The following is a 19,859-nucleotide window of genomic DNA, read 5'->3' as shown; positions in this document are numbered from 1 at the left end:
CACCTGCAGCGTTCCGAGCTCCGCGTGTGCGGCGTGTGCACGGCTTTCCCTCCGGAGGTCGGTTTCCGCCTCTGGGCCGCAACTTGCTTTGGGCCGCTCAGCTGTCCACGGCGGCTTCTGACCGTCCCCGGCATCGCTGTGTCCCTGTGAGCGGGGCCGCCGGCCCAGCCCCCGGTGCAGCCCGCGAACGCTGAGCCCGACGGCGCAGGCTGGAGGATCGGGGGGGCGCCGGAGTCTGGGACTCACGCCCGGGCCCCTGACGTCGCTGTTCCGCGCTGCTGGGCGCCGCAGGAACCCCCGCAGCCCGCCGACGCCCCGCGTACACCCCGCACACCAGGGGCGCCCGTCCCGACGCACTCCCAGGTTCAACCTCCTGGCACTGTTCTGTGCGGGGATGACCAAAACTTTTAAAAAATTTTTAACCCAAAGTCAGTGAAGCGTTTCCTCCGAGTTGTAACGTCTGTTTTTACCCGACGGTCATTTTCCACGTCCTCCTCCATCCGTCCTCCCAAAGGCTGCGACTTCCCGTCCCCGGGCGCCTTCTGGTACTTCCCGGAAGTGGGCAGCCTCGGGACCGCTCGGCAGGCACGGCCAGCATCGTGAAAGTTGATCTCTGTTTCTACCAACCAGCAAACGGGCAGAAATCACTTCTCAGCAGTGGAAAAGTACAAATGCTCTTTGATGCCGCAAAGCGGTGACTTGTCCAGAGGCGCAGCGCGGCCTGTGGTCCTCCTGCCGAGTTCCCTGCGCCTGCGCAGAGCTGCCTGCCGGGGGGGGAGGGGGGGTTCTCCCTGCGGAGTTCTCTGCGCCTGCGCAGAGCTGCCTGCGGGGGCGAGGGGGGGCGGTGTCCTGCCTGCGGAGTTCCCTGCGCAGGCGCAGCGCTGCCTGCGGGGGGCCGACCGCCGGCGTTCGCTGCGCCTGCGCAGGGCTGCCTGCCGGGGGGGGGGTGGGGAGGGGGGGGTTCTCCCTGCGGAGTTCTCTGCGCCTGCGCAGAGCTGCCTGCGGGGGCGAGGGGGGCGGTGTCCTGCCTGCGGAGTTCCCTGCGCAGGCGCAGCGCTGCCTGCGGGGGGCCGACCTCCGGCGTTCGCTGCGCCTGCGCAGGGCTGCCTGCGGGGGAGCGGGGATGTCCTGCGGCCGACTTCACTGCGCCTGCGCAGCGCGGCCCGCCGGCCCTGCCTGTGGAGTTCACGGGGCCTGCGCTCAGGCTGCTGTAACCCGTGGGCGGACGGACCCGGGGCCTCGGAACAGCCAGTCCCACACGACGCGTGGACCGCGTTCTAAGAATGTGTTTGAAACTCCGTTTAGCAGCCAGATCCCTTCCCCCTGGAAACAGTGTAATAAGTGGGAGTCGAGTCAGTGCGCGGCCCCCAGAGTCCGCCGAGCGCACAACGCGGGCAACCGGGCTGGCGGTGCTTCCGTCGCTCGCGGTCGCGCCGGTGCCCAGGGCCGCCTGTCTGCGCGCAGCCGCGGCCGTGACCTCCCTCCAGTGGGCAGCGTCGTCCCAGGACGCGGCGCTTCCCGGCCCACCTCGGCCCCGGACGCGGGTCGAGGCTGCAGTGTGTCCCGCAGACCCGGTCTCCGGGGCGCGCTTCTCGCCACCCCGATCGCAGCCTGCCCGGCGGGGGGACAGTCTCCCGTGTCCCCCAGCGCTGCCGCCGAGCCCTGGCCGCGTCACTTGGGGTCCCGGTGTCCAGCCAGTCCTGAGAGCTCCAGGTCCAAGCCCAGGGTCAGGCCCCGAGGCTAGAACGAGAGGGGCCTCGCTGCCCACCGTGCCCGGCGGAGAACCCACCGGACGTTACAGAGGACAGGTCTCCGGACCGGAACAGCTCCGGAATCACGACACAGTCCCTTCACGTAAGTGCGTCTAGGACGCCGTCCGTCCGGGGACCGAGGAGCAACTCCCGGTTCCTGAACGGCGGTGGGGAGGGGCTGGAGGTCACGGAGGAGGTTGTTGGAGCTGAGCCTGCAAGGGCCCCTAGCACGTCGTGAGGTGCTCCTGGGGAGAGGGCTTTGCAAGCAGAGAGGCCGGCGTTGGCAAAGGCATAAAAGCCTGGGAGCGGGGCGGACGCTGGAGAACTGCGCACAGTGCCCTGAGGCTCCAGGCCAAGGCAGCTAGAGCTCGGGAAGACCAGGCGCTCAGGGCGGGGCAGCAGAAGGGGAGGCTGCCTCTGTCCGTGGAGCACCCTGCAGGCCTTGCATTTCACGATCGTGAGAATAGTTTTTATGATCTCCTAGGGGTAAAATCTGGGAAAATGTAGGCAAAACTAAACTTAAATCTAATAAAATTTGCAAACAAACTTATTTCCATACATTTGCTTCCTTATTTTAATATTAAATCAAGAAACACAAGAAAGTGGGCTATGACTTTCCCCCTTTGATTCTGTAAGTTTCTGTGTAATGTAAACATTTAGAGAATCAGGTTCATGTACCTTTCTAATTTTAAAAAAGTTTATATTTTGTTAATTAAAAAAAGCAAACAGAGGCTTACATATTCAAGGTTGAAAACTGATTTCCCTGTTCACTTTCTTAGAGATTTATTGCACAGTAAATTAATTTACTAAAAGATAACCTTCCAGCAATGTTTTACTCCATTATAGATTACTTAAAAAAAAAAAAAACAAATTTGAGTTTTCCCTCTTGAACAATGAGTGGTTTATTTTAAAGTAGGTGAAAGGTAATATGAAGGAAAAAAAAAAAAAACCCAGCTTCACAGATGTATGGTTTAAAGTTTGCCAAGTACTTAGTGAAGGGTTATACTAACTTCAAAGGGCTGGAAAGTATAATGTAACATGAGAACACGAAGGTCCTGTTTCTTTCTCAGCCTACTCTCTGGTTCCCTGCAAAACATCAACATAAGAGCAGGGATTTTCAGAAATCGCATCCCCTGGTGGAGAAGCAAATGAAGGGAAGGAGAGGGAAATGCAGTGCATGCTGCGTGAGCTCCATTATATTTGCAGTCGGGTTACTCTGTCCTTGGACAAGAGCTTTCTATTCCCAGGTGCGTCCGAGAGTCCGTCTGTGCTCTACGTGACTATGCTGCTCAGCCAGAGTGATAGTCCCAAGCCATGACGGTGGACAGAGCGAGCATTTCTCGGTGGGTTGAATACTCATTGGTGTATTTTATGTACCTTACAAAAGTCAGACTAAGTAAGTGTTGGTGATAGAAGCTCAATACCCCACATGAGTGGTCAGCTGCTAGCCAAGCTCCTCGATCCTTTCCCTTTGTGTGTTGGGGCTTGAAAATTCCGGCAGGGAGAGGTCCTGGGTTTCCAAGTGTTTCCTAGAAGCATTCCGATCAGACGCTGTGTTTTCTGAGATAGGGTTTGTAGCCAGGACTCAGGGTTGCAAGAGCACCTGTCTCTGGGGCCCCAAACAGACCAGTTTAGGACACTCGCCGCTGACAGAATCTGAAGACAGAGAGACAGGAAGGAGTTTGTTTCAGGGAGGCCAACACCCGGAAGACGGTGGGCTGGCGTCTCAAAGACTGTCTCCAAATACTGAAAATACGCCCAGGTTTAGATGCGCAGCATGTGGGGCAGAGGTCGTGGGTCCGTGCAGGTGGGCGGCAAAGGTCAGGTCGCTGGTGGTCTTGCTGGCGTCAGGGCAGCTCCTGTTGCTGGAGGGGTGGTCTGTGTGCTCGTCGTGGGGTGCTTTGACGCACCCCACCCCGCCTCTCCCGTCTTTTGCCTGAGTTGAGAGAGAAGCTGGAAGGAACTTAATTAGACAGTACAGACCGAGGTCGGAATGGGGGCAGTTGAAGTCTCGGTTCAGACTCAGCATGTTGGTGGGAAGGAAGCAGAATAAGCCGCCCCCAAACCTGCTTCTCTGGCATCAGGATTTTCCGGAGCTGATCATTTTGGGAAACAGCAGATGCAGAAGTTAGCCTCTTGTGAGGGACGTTGACATCTATAAAGGAAATCTCCATCCGCACCAGGAAGGCTCCGTAGTCTCAATCACAAGACGGTATTGACTAAGGAGGAGGACAGACGCCCCCGTAGCCCCACACACACCTTCTCCATCTGTCCTGAAGATGGTATTTTGGCTGGTGGCTCAGGCCACCTGGGGACTCAGTCACTTCCCCTGGGGTCATCTCCATGGATGCACCAAGTGTACATGTCAATAAACTTCATGCTTTTCTCGTTAATCCGTCTTTTATTACAGGAGGTGTCAGCCGAGAACTCGGAAGAGTGGAGGGAAGACTGTCTGTCCTGCTGCACAGGGAGGGGAAAAGGCTCTCCGTGTCTGCGTGCGTCGGGGCGGGCGAGCCCTGACTGGAGCCTCTGCCTGGGGCCGGCGCGCTTCTGCTCTGGCTGAGGGAGGTGACTTCCGATGGGATGTGATTTCAGGACTGGAAACTTACCTGAGGTTCCTGGAAGACCTGGGTCTCCCAGCTGCCAGCCACCTGGGGATGGGAGCGCCAGAGGTAAAGCTTCATTCCTTCTGCTGAAATGCAAACACACCCAACAGGATCGTAAAACTGTTCACTTTTATAAGTCGTTTATATCACGGTGAGAGTGAGGCTCTGATTTACTGTGAGCACAGATTTAAAGGAAAAGTGGAAGAGAAAGGAGCGTGAGGGTACTTAGATTTTGGCAAGACAGGGAAAGGGGAGGGGCCGGTTTGGAAGCAGTGATAAGAGTAAGTAGACGCCCCAGGTGGGGAAGAAAAAGGCAGGCGAGCCTGTTCAAGACAACAGTAAGTGCACTTCTGGCTGAGGCCGGGCTGCATGCAAACGCTTCCTTTTCACAGAAGGACAATGCATTTAGAGTTTCTTCTAGAGAAAGAATGATCATTCGATTTTCAAAAATTTTACAGAGGAAAATAAAAACCAATACTAGAAAAATATATGCGATTTTTCCTAATAATTTTGTTACCAAAGTAGAATTAAAATATAAGGGCAGAGTTAAGCTCCATTTTTCTATCAGGAAGTAATTATAAAGGAGCTATGTCTAAAAATGTGATTTTTCTTCTGAACCATTTCTGGGCTCAAATACATTTTGGGAATGTGATTCACAACCACCTTTGTTGGTGATCAGGATGCCAGCCATGTGACTTTAAGCAATGCATTAAAAAAAATGTACCAATTGCCAAAAAAATAGGATAAATGTACATTTGTTTATAGCTGGGGTTGGCAAAGTGCAGCCGGCAGGTCAAATCCAGTCCCCTCTCTGTCTTTGTACGCCAGTGAGTTTAAAATGGTTCACATTTCTAAATGGTTGAAAAAAATCAAAACAAGACTAACATTTTATGACATGTAAGAAGTGTATTAAATTGAAATGTAGTATCTTAGCCAGGCCCATCGGTTCATAATTACGTGTTGTCTGTGGCTGCTTGCAAGCTGGAATGGGAAATCAAATAGTTGCAGCAGAATGTTTGGTCCACAGAGCCTAAAATAGTTATTATTTGGTCCTTTACAGAAAATGTTTGCGAGCCTCTAGTGTCCTGTATTTGTTCCCGAAGTGTGTTCCGTGGAACAGTCTCCTCAGGTACCCTGCATTTAAAAAGGCTTCCGTGCTCAGGTGAGTCTGGCAGAGTCTGCATGCCATAGTTCACTTTCAGATAATCATTGTCCACACTGGCGTTTTAAAGGACCTGAGAAGTCCTGCAGTGAGCAGCCAGTTTCCAAAGAATATTTGCCTTCAGAACAGTCTCCGCTCCCATTACACCTGTCAACAGCCTTTGGACTAAGAGAAATCTCCTGCAGAAGCTTCCAGGCGGGACCTTGGGCAGGTGGGGGTATTTTCAGGCAAGGTTCCAGCCCATCCTTTGGTTGGACCTGCTCCCACAGTCCCCATATCACTTCGAAGGCATGTTGGAGATGATTTTGTCCGGTCACCTCATGTTGCAGATCGGGAGCTGGGGGTTGCTCATGGTCCTCTCGCTCGCTGTCTCTTCTGCCTGGAGGGCTCCTCTCTGGGTGTCCACCTGTCTTCATGTTTTGCTTCCTCTGAACATTGGCCCACACGTCACCTTTCCCGTGGGGGCTTTCTGACCACCCTGACTCGAGCCTGTCTTCTGTCTTCCCAGCCACCTCCGAGCTGTTTCTCTCTGTAGAACTTCACACGAACACGCCCTACACTGATGTATTTTTAAAAATTACACGTCAGCCTCGTTCGGACCCTAACGTCCGGGGATTGTTGTCTGTCGGGCTGTGTCACAGTCTAGACTGGCGCATGGCGCGTCCACGCTGCGTCTGGTGCGTGCGGTTGTGCTGGTTGCCTCCTGCGTCCTCCGGCGGGAAAGCAGGTGAGATCCTAGCATCCTGTGTGTTTGGAGTCAGTCCTGATTCTGGCACTCAGTAATCCCTACTAAGTTTGCGCTGGGTTTCAGCTAGAGCCCAGTGAGATAAACGAAGCCCAGGTTTATTTTATGATCCTCTTCCCAGCCGGAGCTCCGGGGCGGATAGGGCAAGTCCCCAGCCACCAGGGACCCGGGCTCCTCTTACCTGGCTGCGCCAGCGCCCTGAGAGCCCGGTGCCCGCCCCACCCTCTCCTGGCCGCGGGAGCGCCGGCCCGGACCTCTGTGTTGCCGGCAGGGGGGCAGTTCCGTCTCCCCTGGAGAGTCTTCTCGGTGATTTTTGCTGCTCTCTCCTTGGCTCTCCCTGGCTAGGAAATGTAGTATTTGGGATGGACATGTTGCCAACCCAAATAAAACTCAGGAACACGCATTTCGGGCAGGTACCCAGCCGTGTCTGGAGCAGGAGCTGCCTAAGTTTGGGCAGGTAACGGTGGCGACTTCCCGCAGTCCGTCAGTCCCCTAGGGTTGCCGTAACAAAGCCTCACAGGCTGAATGGCGCATGACAACAGGAGTGTGTTGTCTGGTTGCCCGGGCGGCCAGGAGGCTGAATCGGCGTGTTAGTAGCGTGGGATCCTTTGCTGGAGGCCGGGAGGGAGACACCGCACGCTGTCTCCCAGCGTCTGAAGGGTGCTGGTCAGGGGCGGGAGAACCTTCCCTCCAGCCTCGTGGGGTCCCTGGCTGGATCTGCACCTGGAGCTGACAAAGACAGGAACGGGAGGGAAGCTTGTAAATGTATGGAGTGTAAGTTCTACGGGACGCGGGGGCCTTCAGGCCTGAGGACGTGGCAGATGGGTCTGATGAAGGGGGGACAGCTGTCAGAAGGCCAGCAGTAGCGGGGAGGCGAGCTAAGCTGCGGGATGCTCCGCAAGGCCTGGTGTCCCTCTGTCTTCGGCAATAAGGCTGCTCCTTTCCTCCCGGTCTGGTGAGGGCTCCTCTCCCACGACAGCCTATTGACCTGCTTCAAGGGCACGGGTGCGGTGGGCACGTGGGGTCGGTGACCTTCCTGCCGCTCAAGCTCCTTCACCTTCAAAGGCACGCTCTGCCCCGGGGGCCGCGTTGAGGAGTGTGTCCCTGGCTTGCAGGCCCATCGTCTGCCTCATCGTCTCTGTGTCTCTGCGTCCTGGTTCCGCGTCCCTGCGTTCAGGGCCCACCACAGTCTTTGCCTTACTTACGCCTGCAAGGACCCCGTTTCCACAGCAGGTCACATTCCGCGGCTCCGCCGGACTGCATAGGATCCCCGCGACAGCGAGGTCACCAGCACAGCCTGAGCTGGCAGGAACAGGGATCTTTCTGCCCAGAAGCGAGTGTGAGGCTACGTACACATCACAAAACTCGTTCTGGGAGTTGTAGTATGGAAAGGTAGTACCTTTTCTGCCTCCTTTATGCTTGTTTTTGTGTAGCGTCACGCACGCGTCACCGGCATTTACTTCTATAAGCAGGTGAATCCTCAGGCCTAACCCGGGCGCACCAGCTCCGGGACCTGAGAACTGTCGTGGCCCTGTGCCTTGGGAGGAAGCGACGGAATATTATCAAAGTGCCGGTCCCAGGCAGCGCCTTCTGGGTCGGACGCCGAGCTGGGTGGTCTGCTGAAGCGAATGCGGCTCACTTTCTGCAACCCGAGAACCTTACACGGTGATGGAGTCTGAGGAGATTAAACCCAAGGTACAAGGGGCAGTATGGGCAAACGTGAGCGCATTAAATGTGGTGGGCGACCCCGCGGTAGCGCGACATGGGCTCGAGCTCCGGAGGGTGGGGCTCCCAGCCAGCGCGATGCAGATGGAATGCTGACATTCTCCTCAGATCTGCACGTTCCCCTCACCGTCTGTCATTTGGCTTGAAAGATCTGTGGCCCCAAACCCAGGAACACAAAGCAGAACGGAAGCTGACGTGACCAGATTTTGTAGTGAAAATCCATACCAAAGATTTGACAGTTTCTGTATTTGGAGCCGTGAAATTAAAGAAGAAAAGGCACACAGGTATTTCCTTGTCTCTCTCCTTTTTAGTTTTTATTTAAATTCCAGGTAGTTCCCCCACGCGGTGCTGCTGGTTTCAGGAGTGGGGTCAGTGACTGAGCACGTCCCCGCGGCACGGGCGCTCGTCACAACTCCTTACAGGGGTCTTCCTTCATAGCAAATGCGCTTAAAATGGCTTCTCACTGCATTTTGACCCATCCAAGTCACTTAATGTAATGCTATTTGTGGGTGGGATTCTTAGTCAAATAGAAATGACCTATTTCCTTCTGGATCTGTGACACCGGGGAGAGGGAGGACAGGAAGCGTCAGAAAGTCCCGTGTGGGGAGAGCCGTGGAGAGCCCTAATGGGGTTTTTCTCAGCTTGCTGTGTCCCCCCTCCCCCCCAGGTTGCATTTGCTGTAAGGGGTGTCTCTCAGTTTACGTGGTAGTCATGGCTACCTGGTCTATTTAACACTTCCCTTCCAGTCGAACTTTTATATTTTTTAAATGTTCTTTACATACTGAGGATAAAAGTGCACATCATCGTGTCAAAAGCACCTTCCAACCTTTTTAACCATTGCGTCTTACTACTTGAACTTTAATGAGTGCGTTTATATAGATTATAAAATATAATCGATAGGTTATACTCAGGTAAGTAATTATAATCACGTATAACACATTTTCATATTTGTTTCAACTAGAATTGTTATGGTCACTACATAGAGGTGGGACAGACCCTTCCCTTCCCCCAGGCTTGGTTTGGGGGTATAGACAGACGATGCCATGCCCACACCAAGAGGGTATGAAAAGTCTTATTATTTACATAATGAGGCTTTCTGGGGAGGACGGGGTGGCTCCCAAGCAGATCCAGGGAGAGGAGACTGACTGCTTTCATTGTGATCGGGGTGGGAATTCCATGCTGGCCAGGCTTACGTGACGTGAGCTTCCCTTTGGTGCTGAAGGAGGAAACACCCGGGGTTTCTTATCAGCTTGCCCAGGTGTGGAGCAGCACAGGGTAGTGGTGGCGCTTGAGCACTCACATCAGTAATGGAGCCAGACTCTTTATTACAAGAATGAAAGACTTAAACACTTTTGTGTTTATTAATAATAAAATGTTTAATTTGTAGCTTATTACTTTTTCCCCATGGTGTTCAGTAACATAAGAAAAAAACATTTAAGCACATTAAAAATCAGCATAAGGTCTTAGAAAGTTTAAGAATTGAAGAAAGTGAGAGTTCTTGAGGTACTATAAAGTAGCTAAAAAATATGGTGCAAAAGGAACTTTCAAGCTGGCTCATTCAGAGGGTGCTTTACCCAACGTATAATATAATCTTTTCTCCATTAAAAAATAATTTTCACTGCTTAAAAAAAGTGAACAAGTAGCTCATGTATTATCTTTATTTTGGGCTTCCAAATTTGAGACATTGGAACTAATAAATCAATTACTGAGGGCTGTACCACCACTGTGGTATTTGGGGCTTGTCTGTCCCCCATTAGAATGTAACTCTCTCTAGGGCTGAGACTATTATCAACCCTTAACTGTTTGCTGTTAAACAGTACCTGGCACATAGTGGACACGTTAAAAATATCAGAGGATGGATAAATGGATGGATGGGTAGGTGGGTGGATAGATGGGATGGATGGGTAGATGGACGGATGGATGGGAGGATGGAGATGTATGAGTGGATGGATGGGTGGATGGGTGAATAGGGAGATGGATGGATGGACAAGAGGATGGATGATGGGGTGGGTGGATGGGTGGATGGATAGATGGATGGATGGACAAGAGGATGGATGATGGGGTGGGTGGATGGGTGAATGGGGTGGATCGATAAGAGGATGTGTAGATGGGAGGATGGATGGGTAGGTGGATGGATGGAGATGGTGGGTGGATGGTGAGTCCATGTGAGTTGCCACTAGATGGCAGTGTTTTGGGTCTGTGCTGCAAATCTTTATAGCAGGGAAGCTGTCGGGGGCAAGGTGGCTGTTAAGGCTGGATCCCATCAATGCCATGTGCCGGAACCCCCATGACCAAGCCCCTCCTGGCTGCCCCTTCATGCCCACCAACCTGCTAAAATGCCAGGGGTTAGTGAATCATGAAGTCTCTTTGTAAGGACTCTTAGATATCATCTGTTCTATCCCAATTCCCAAATTTTTCAGTCCAACAAAGTGGGGGACAGCCAAACCTTCAGCCCTCAGCAATTGATTTAGTTCCGATGTCTCAAACTTGGGAGCCCAAAATAAAGGTAATACACTGAACTACTTATTCATTTTAAAAAAAAAAAGGCACTATAATTCCCCGTAGCAGAGACTTCACACCTACACCACGGCCGGGACTGTTTCCGGGACTGCGCCAGCTGACCCAGGAAGCCCCGGCCTGCGTCACATCTACCTCTTACTCCTGGAGGAGTTTTCTGCAGATCAGCTGCTCTGCCAGTTTTGATCCGTAAGCCTGATCTCTTTCTCCTTTTGGCCTCAGCCCAGCTTACCTGGCTTTTTTTCTTTACTAAGTGACAGCATCTTTTAAAATCTGAAAGTTCTAGCTGCGAATCCCATTCCGGCCTCTGTGGAAGCCAGAGGTTTCTGTTTTATTTAATCCTAGCATTTCTCAGCACCAGGGGCGCGCTCCGCCCTGCTGGATCCCTGCCTGTGTTCCTCACGTTCCCATGCGTTTTAACAACGATTGAAAACGCACCTTTTCACACACAGGTAGAGTAAGTGCACTCTAGCTGTCCTTCCCTCCCTCGCTCCTTATGTGTTCACTACGTGTGTGTTCAGAGAACCAGGCTCCTTATTTGTCTGTAGGGACAAATAGGGTATTTCCACCCCCAAAATTTGAAGTGCAATCAGATAAAGTACATGAAATCAATAAGATACATAAAATGTACTATGGTCAGTGTAGCAAATATAAGTGCCAGGGTTTCTGGTCAGACAAAGTTGAGAAATTATTCTGAAGTACGGATTATTGCAGGGCTGGGCCTTTATCTACAGATGGGATGCTAATGCCCACGTCCCGGGCTGGCGTGAAATTTCAGGGCGCATGTATGGCTGTTCCCGGCCCACGCGGTGTTGGGCAGACGCCACGTCCCGCCCCCTCCTCTGTGGCGGGGTAGAGGCGGGGGTCTGTGAGGACACAGCGGGAGGACCAAGCAGCTGTAAGCATTCGTTCCAGGCACATGGACAGGGGCGGGGGGGGGGGGTGCGTCCGTCGGGTCCTCTGGGGAGCAGGTGCTGAGGCAGAGTTGGGCGTCCAAGGGGCTTGTCGGGAAGCAACGTCGGTGGGAAGTAGAAGGGACCAGGGAGCAGTCCTGGGCTGCGGAGCCTCAGATCCTCCCGCGGGCCAGACTGAGTCTCCGCTCGGCTGACTGGCACGAGGGGCGCTGGCACGAGGTGGCCCACGGGGCCGGCCTGCCTTGGGTGGAAAGATCCAGGCTCTCGAGCCCCCGCCAAGGACGAGCGTGAGCTTGGCTGAGACGTGGCCGAGCCTCAGGCCTAAGCGCTGGAGGCCGTGAGCTCGCGGCCACAGCGGGAGGATCCCGGAGGGCAGACGTGAAGGGAGGCGCACCTGCACGTCCGTTTCCCTCGGAGACCCACGGAGCGCGCAGCGCCCCAGCCCCCGCTCTCCCCGGCCGGGGGCTGTGGTCTGAGCCGGCACAGGCGACCGCGGGGAGCGGCCGCGGCCGAGATTTGGAGGCCAGGAGCCCACGCCCACCATACGCTGGGAGCCGGCCGACTCCGGTCAAGGTGGTGGTGACAGCAGGTCACCGTGGCTTCCCGCTGGACCCCGAGTTCGGGGCAGGCACATTTCCCCGGCCTCCGAGGCCCCGCCCGAGCCTCTGGGGACGTTTGGCAACGTGTGCGGACGCGTTGGGTGTGTCAGAGCTGGGGCGAGCACAGATGGCAGCGCTCTGCGGGCTCGAGGCCCGGACGCTGCCCCGACACACAGACGTCCCGAAGCCCGGCTCCAGCCGCACCTGCTCAGACACGCGGGGCCTCAGCTCACGTCCCCCTGCCAGTTGGCGTCCTCCCTCGGGCTCCACTCCCGCCGTGTCTCTCCAGCAGGCTCACCTCGCCGGGGAAGTCCACACTTACTTGAACGTGGACTTGTTTGTTGTCTTTCTTTCTCCCCATGCCGTCAGCTCCAGACACTGCCGTCCCATCACCCAGCAGAGTGCCTTGTCTGCGCTCCGGCATCCTCGTGGAGGGTTCGTGACATTATCCAGAGGCTGCGTCGGTTTGGAGAGGCTGAGTCCCAGATGCATTTATGGGGTGGACGTAGCCGTAGTTTACTTACAATGTGGTATTTGTCATTTATTTTATTATCGATTGTCCCACATGTTTAGTCAACGTTTTCTTGGGACTGTGTCACAATATTTGGCCAGGTAACATATCTCATTTTCAGAGGGGAGGTACAGAGGACATAAAGTACAGTCGACCCTTGAACAAACAGGTTTTAACTGCACGGGCCCACTTCCGTGGCGGTTTTGTTCGACAGGTGCAGGACGGCGCTGTAAATGTGTTTTCTCTTCCTTATGGTTGTGGCAGGAGTGTTTCCTTGGCTGACTTTGTTGTGAGAATACAGTGTGTGATGGTTATAACACCAAGTAGGCTTAGCTCGTCAGTGCGGCTTCTGGTCAACAGTGGGCTCTCCTAGTTAAGTTTTGGGGGCGTCAGCTCTAGATTTTTGACTGCCCGGGGGCTGGCGCCTGTCACCCCCGCACTGTTCAAGTGTCAGCTGTAAAATGTTAGCATCTTTTCTTGACCTTTCTTGCTCCCACTCACCCTGCTCCTCCCGTGCCCAGCCTCGCTCACTCAGCCCGGGCTGCACACGGCACCGGGTTCGCCCCCTCCAGGCCCTGCCCCTGCTTTCCCGCCACCCAGCCCAGTCCCAGACCTGCACACGGCTGGCTTTCCTGCTGCAGGTCCAGCTCAAATACCCCCCACCAAAAAAAAAGTTTAAAAAAGAAATTAAAGGGGGCTTTGTTCGCCTGGATGTGCTTAAAAACTTTAAAAAAGACATTAAAGAATTAATACAGTGTGATGCAAGTATAGAGGATGCTATTGGAGGGAACAGGGTCCTTCTCCATGAACTACACAGCACGGTACTATTCTATCAGCCTGTCTGTCCTCACACCCGTCAGGACAATGCTGAGCCGGAGGCCATAAAATAATTAACCAGGAGTGGTTTAAAAATCTGAGACATTGTGAAAAGTTACCATTCAAAAAACCAAACAAAAAAAAAAAAACACCTAAAATTCCCTGAACTGTCTTGACCTTTTGTAACAACTACATTACATACTTTCACATTTACGATGGAATTATGCTCTGAATTGACTTCGAAATATTTTAGTCTCTTTTTTGGAATTTCATGGTCTTTGCGGCTTTATTGAACAAAAGGAAAGAAAAGTGGAAATACCAGGAAGCTATAAATGATGTTTGTTTTTTTACTTAAAAAAAAAAAAAACACAAACCCCAGCAAACCTAAGCCATCATGCCACATTTCGCTTCCTTGCCACTAGAAGGTGCTAAGGGCACCACCGAGGGAAAGTTCCCTGCTTAGTGTCAAACCATGCCAAGAAGCGCCGGCAGCCCACGGAGAAATCCACATATACGTTTATTTTTGAAAAATCAACTGACACTGGTTTGATTTAGGAAGACAACATGTAAAGCTCTGTTTTTGCTCCAGTGGGAAAACACGTAATCATCAAGTTTGTTACTAGTGTTCAGTCCAGTAAAGTAACATGAAGAAGGAATGCATACCAAAAAATTACGTCTTGTGTCTCAAATGTACTAAAGTAACCTGGGCGCTTTCTTGAACCCAGGGACGTGCTTCCTGACGCTTATGCCAAAGTATCAGACAGGTGAACAGAAATGAATGGACGGTGTGTTCAGAAGACCATGGAAGACTCTATGACGGTAAATAGATTTTGGGCTCCAGATAACGTCTTTATTCATTAGCACCGTTTTCTGGTTGTATGGCCTTGAGAAACAAACGTGACCTCTGAGTGCTTCTCGGTCTCCACACGAGCAAGCGCAGGTGGGGCTGTCGCCGGGCCGCAGCCAAAGCATGTGGGAGAATATCCAGCCCGTAAGAAGGACTCGCAAAATTCTAGTATCGGAATCATCATTCTAGTTGTCCGTATTTTCTGATTTTATGAGTGTGCATGTGTTAACGTGATCATCTGAAAAGATAATAAACTTTTTGTTTTTTTTCTTTTTTCTTTTTGGATAATTCACGTGGGGAAGGAGGGAATTGGATTTATTACATTCAATAAAAATTGTAAGTCAGTTCTCATTTGCCCAGAAAGCTAAGTGGTCAGGTCTTTTTAATGTCTAATTTTCTAGCTTTTCTGAACAAGAATGCACTTACTATCTACGGATTCTTTCTGCATGAGGCTCATTAGCGTCAGTTCAGGCTGACAGGCAAAAATTAAACATATTTGAGGTGTGGGATATAGTAAGAGCTCAAAGTACATTGTAGGAGTAGAAAGAGGCCATTAAAAAAGTCATGGGGACACTTTGCACCACAGCCCCTCCTTGGTAAACCAGTTCGTTTGTCTGGAACGTAGACACTTAGCGAGGTGGGTGTGTGGGGGCGTGGTGGACATGAAAGCCTGGGTATAGGGTGAGTCATTGCTTTACAGAAGGAAGGAGTTTGGTGCTGCTCAATGTGAGGGGAAAGATGAGGGGAGTCTGCACAGGTCTGCGTGGAAATGTCCACGTCATTGGTGGGCAGTACATGACCGACCCCGTGCTTCTGGAGGGTCCACGTCCTCGGGTTGGCAGAGAATGATGAAAAGGCTAGATTTCACATCTTGTGGGTGCCGGTTGGACAGAGACATGGGGGTCATGAGACCACATACCTTTCCAGAAAATCGTAGACATTTGGACACCCCCAGCAATGAAACTGGGGCTGGAGATAATTCGACCTCACAGGACAGGGATGAGGTGGGCCTGGGCACTCCAGTGGCTGCATCCGGATTACATAAAGATGGGGGTGGGGGGCCAGGTACACGTTGGGAAGAGAGTTGAGGGATGGGGAGAGCACTCAGTTTGCTGATGAAAACTCCAATGACATGTGTATCTTTATCTTTTATCTTTAATATTATAATAGTCACCTTTTTTTTAAACTTTTATTTGCATTTATTTTATGCAGAATTTACTCCCAGACCCTAAGTTTTTGTTTCTTGGGTTTCTTCTAGGATATCTTTTTCTTCTGTGCAACCTCCTCCTCTGGTTTAGGAACAGTCTGTTACTGGTCAGCATCATCTCCGCATGGCAGGCGAGCTCATGTGTGAGTTCGTCCGACCCTGAGCCTGGTAAGTTCTGCACCATATCTTGGGGGCTTTGTTCTCCTGGATGTGCTCCGGGACCAGAGAATCTACATCGAAACCCTGAGGTTCAGCATGACTCTCTGCAGTAAAAATTTAGCACTGTTTTTGGGGCCACCAGCCCTGTGTCCAGCCCCCCCCGACCTTGTGTGCAGCCCCACCAGCCCTGTGTGCAGCCCCCCCGACCTTGTGTGCAGCCCCCCCCCGACCTTGTGTGCAGCCCCACCAGCCCTGTGTCCAGCCCCCCCGACCTTGTGTGCAGCCCCACCAGCCCTGTGTCCAGACCCAGGCACACCTTCCACTCCACCTGGGCACTGACGGGACGGCAGACGTTGCTTCTGCAAAGTGACAGCCTTCAGAGAGTTGGTGGTTTCTCGGATCTGCATACCCTTGATGGCCTGGAAGGTTTCACGTGTGTTCTTAAAGTGAACACGAAGATTTGGACCTCTTGATTTGCATGATTTTGTGGGGTTTTCTGGGTCAAGTGAACAGCAAACCATTTTCGGAGCTCGCCTCCGGCGGCTTACGGGAAGCCGTAATAGTCACATCTCATGGGTGTCCCCTGCTTCCAGTTAGCCGCTGAGTGCGTTGTCCGATGTCTGGTCAGCCCATGGCCCAGCTCACGGGAAGCTCAGGGCCTTTGGGGGGAGTCCTCTCCATGTCTGAACACTTCCATGGTTACGAAGTGCTTTGTATTAAACTGAAATTTTCATTCACTCACCTAACAAGTATTTATGAAGCGTCTGCCGTGCCCCGGGCTCTGGAGATAGGGGGTCCTCACGTTCGTCACACTTAGCTTCCAGTGGGTCCGGAGACTGAGTGAATAAAAGATAGGCCCTCTGCCAGGTAGAATTCCGGCAATACTAATCTTAGCAAATGCTAAGAAGGAGAGTCAGTACGCCTCAGGGCGGAGTGAGGACGGGAGAGAGAAGTGAGTAAGCTCTCGGCTCCTAAATGTCTGTGGTGATGAGTGTGAGCAGCGGGGCTGGCATCTGGATGGTCTGGAGAGACTGGCCAAGCAGGTAGGGCAGACCCTCCAACGGCCCGGCGTGAGCTGTGCGAGTCCACTTACGCACGGGTTTTTTTCAATATAGTCCAGTAGGTACTTCCTCGTAGGATTTTCTTCATCACATTTTCTTTCCTCCTCCTGACTTGACCGTAAGGATACGGCGTATAACACACACAAATCATGTATGAATCAACCATTTATGTTACGGGTAAGGCTTCCGGTAAACAGTAGGCTATCAGTAGTTAGGATTTTGGGGAGCCCAAGGTTATACGGGATTTTTGATGGCAGGGGGGTGGGCGCCTCTGATCCCCACGTTGGCTGAGGGTCAGCTGTGTAAGGTTGCGGGTTCTTGTGCCTTCCACTTCTGTCCCCTGGGTCAGGGAACTGCGGGCCGTGCCAGGCAGGAGTGGCAGCAAGAGCAGCTGGCACCCAGCCACGGGGTGGAAGCCACGGGGCGCGGTGCCAGACCGGTGTCAGCCCCTGCGGAGACCTGTCCTGGCCACCAGGACGAGAGGAAGCCAGGGGGTGCCACCCAGGAAGAGGGATTTGCATGGGCGTAGGGCTCCAGTCATTACAGGAAGCAGAGGCTACGGTTCCCATGACCACGTTCCTGGGGCTGTACGCGTTTCGGGAACCACGTTAACACAGGCGGTACTACGAATCACGTCCCTGCGATTCTGTGCTTGAGCTGTTTTATGCTCGGTGAGGTCAGTGTGAACCCCACGTCTCAGCTGCGGGGGGCTTGGGTTCTGAGAGCGCTACCTGTTTGACCAGCTCCCAATCCGGGGTTTCTGCCACTCGTAGAAAAGGATGAGCAGCGTCTTCCTGCTCAGCCTCCAGTGACTCTGAATTATATTTCACTAAAATATTGCACAGACACATGTAAGGTCAGACCCGGAGGCATCATCTCTTTAGAGACACCTTAAAAATCTGCAGGGAGAAGAGAATCTGTTTGACAAACATCAAGGTGGATTGAGCATCAGATGAAACTGAGAGCCGCGTGGGGCACGGGGCTGGCTCAGCCCATGCAGTGTGCACCCTATGATCTCGGGGCTGTGAGGGTGAGCCCCACGTGGGAGGCAGAGTTCACTTAAAAAAAATCAGTGCCGCTCTATGCCGTCATCCAGCCAGCTTGTGTCCATTCTGCCAGGAGAGTGTGATGCATGGCCAGGTGCTCTGATGAGCGTCAGATTTGGGCAGAATTACCACCGGTCTCAGCAAAACAGGAAGTGGGTGTGTCAGGCCTGGGCTGCTGATCGATGCCTCCTTTTCTGAAACCTTGCATACTACCCTTTGACTAATTTCTAATAGACTCTTGCTCAAGGTGGTTATTTACTCTGAACTGTCCGCAAAATTTCCTTTCTTTCATTTTTTAAAAAATTAGAATGATGGCTTATTTTCAGTTTTCATATCAGTCTGTGTGATTTTTACAAATAATTGTCGATTAAATAATATCTTTTTCGTTTGGAAGTCATTTGTTCAAGACAAGAAACAAACATTTTAGAGTTGCTGTTTGCTTCTTACAGCCTCCATTATCTGTCTTAAGCTCTGTGTTCTTACACCCGTTTGTCCCATCCTGTTCCCGCCAAGACCTGGCAGGGGGGTTAGGCTGGACCAAGTAGCCGCTGCTGGAAGAGGGGGCCAAAAAACCAAAGGCAACGTGCAGTGGTCTTAGTGGAGAGCAGTGAGGGACGGCAAGAGGCCTCAGAGTGAGTGTCCATCAGGAAGCATAAAGAATGGAACACGTAGCAAGCAGGTCAACACTGGGGTTCCAGAGCAAGGCAGGACCAGCAAGTATGGCATCAGGCTATCATGTCCAGTTCCGTGACTGCTGGGTACGGGGGCTCCTGAGCGCTCGACAGGTGGCTAGCACCCCTGAAGAACTGAATTTTTAATTTCAGTTTCATTTTAATTAGCTTATATTGAAAAATTTAAATTGAACCAGTGTAGAATATATTTTTTTTTTTTTTAAGATTTTGTTTATTTATCCGACAGAGAGATAGCGAGAGCAGGAACACAAGCAGGGGGAGTGGGAGAGGGAGAAGCAGGCTCCCCGCTGAGCAGTGAGCCTGATGTGGGGCTCGATCCCAGGACCCTGGGACCATGACCTGAGCTGAAGGCAGACGCTTAACGACCGAGCCACCTAGGTGCCCCCAGTGTAGAATATTTTTTTTTCCATTACCTACAACCATATTGTTTTGATGGGAGTGCATTTCAGTTTAAGTGTTGAATCGTGGTGTTGAATCATGGTGTTGTCGTGTGCATTTTGGGCAGGTGTCTTTTTTTTTCGCATACCACATAAACATATCACCAATCTGGCCGGTGTCAATAAATGATCAAAATGATGTTTCCTACACAACAGTGTGACATTGTGATGTGATTATCTGGATGTTTATGCAGACCACACGGGTTAGAGTGATAGCTATGTAAATTGGTAAGTAGATGGATATACTTATTATTTTAATTATATTATTCTAATTTTAAATTTAAGTACTGACAAAATTTTAAGTTTAAAACTAGGGCATACTAATGATGTAGAATCAAATGGACATGTAGAAGCCAGTCCCACAACCAGAGCAGGAAAGACAAAAAATGGCTGATAAAAGATAGGCCTCAAATTTCACAGTGAACGGCAGTTGCCGTTTGTTGTGACAAAGCAAAATGAAAAAGCTGTTTGCTTGATGTGTACATTTTCCCTAAAATAATAAAGTACATGACATTAGGAACATTCTCTGCACCTATGTAGTGAGTTTGATGTTTCCTCTTAATAGTCACAAAAGTTTTGAAAAGAATAAATCGTTTCCTGAAATCAGAAATAAATATCCAATACAATTTTTAAAAATTGTGTTTAACCGGATCTGAGCTTACAATTTAGCTGGATGTTAAATGGCTTAGATTCTTGCCCAGGAAAGAAAATCATCTTTAAAGTTTGTTATTTTTTTTAAAGTAATCTCTACACCTGACGTGGGGCTCCAACTCACAACCCTGGAATCAAGAGTCACGCGCCCTCCTAATGGAGCTGGCCAGGCGCCCCGAGAAAATAATTTTTAGATGGCAACGTGGTAAAAGCAATTATTACGTCAGTGATGGAAATGTTGTTATAAGATTATTGGGAAAAGAGTAAAAATCATATTTTACAAAAAGTAAACTGTCTTCAGAGGAATCACCAAATCATTGCCCATAGAGCACAAGCCTTTTTAAAGAATTTCGAAGATCAATTGATTCAAAATTTGTAATATTGCACACACTTTTTTTTTTTTAGTTTTAGAT

General features: G+C 51.5%; 1 protein-coding gene across 2 annotated transcripts in view; it reads left to right on the top strand.

Annotated features, from left to right (window-relative positions):
- The first annotated feature begins 1,154 nt into the window (after nucleotides 1-1,154).
- The window catches only part of BIRC3 (baculoviral IAP repeat containing 3), a 54,616-nt gene continuing 35,911 nt past the window's right edge, over nucleotides 1,155-19,859 (top strand). The window contains exons 1-7 of one of the 2 annotated variants that reach the window (XM_078059081.1): nucleotides 1,155-1,854; nucleotides 4,162-4,423; nucleotides 5,418-7,656; nucleotides 7,737-7,959; nucleotides 8,098-8,273; nucleotides 12,389-14,165; nucleotides 15,452-15,568. The gene's annotated coding sequence lies outside the window, so the exon portion shown is untranslated. The remainder of the gene's footprint in view (nucleotides 1,855-4,161; nucleotides 4,424-5,417; nucleotides 7,657-7,736; nucleotides 7,960-8,097; nucleotides 8,274-12,388; nucleotides 14,166-15,451; nucleotides 15,569-19,859) is intronic. The other variant, XM_078059083.1, reaches the window with a different exon arrangement.

This window comes from Halichoerus grypus, chromosome 11 (genome assembly GCF_964656455.1).
Source record: "Halichoerus grypus chromosome 11, mHalGry1.hap1.1, whole genome shotgun sequence".
Taxonomy (NCBI): Eukaryota; Metazoa; Chordata; class Mammalia; order Carnivora; family Phocidae; genus Halichoerus; species Halichoerus grypus.
Note: the sequence above shows the minus strand (reverse complement) of the source record. Positions and strands in the feature narration are given on the sequence as shown.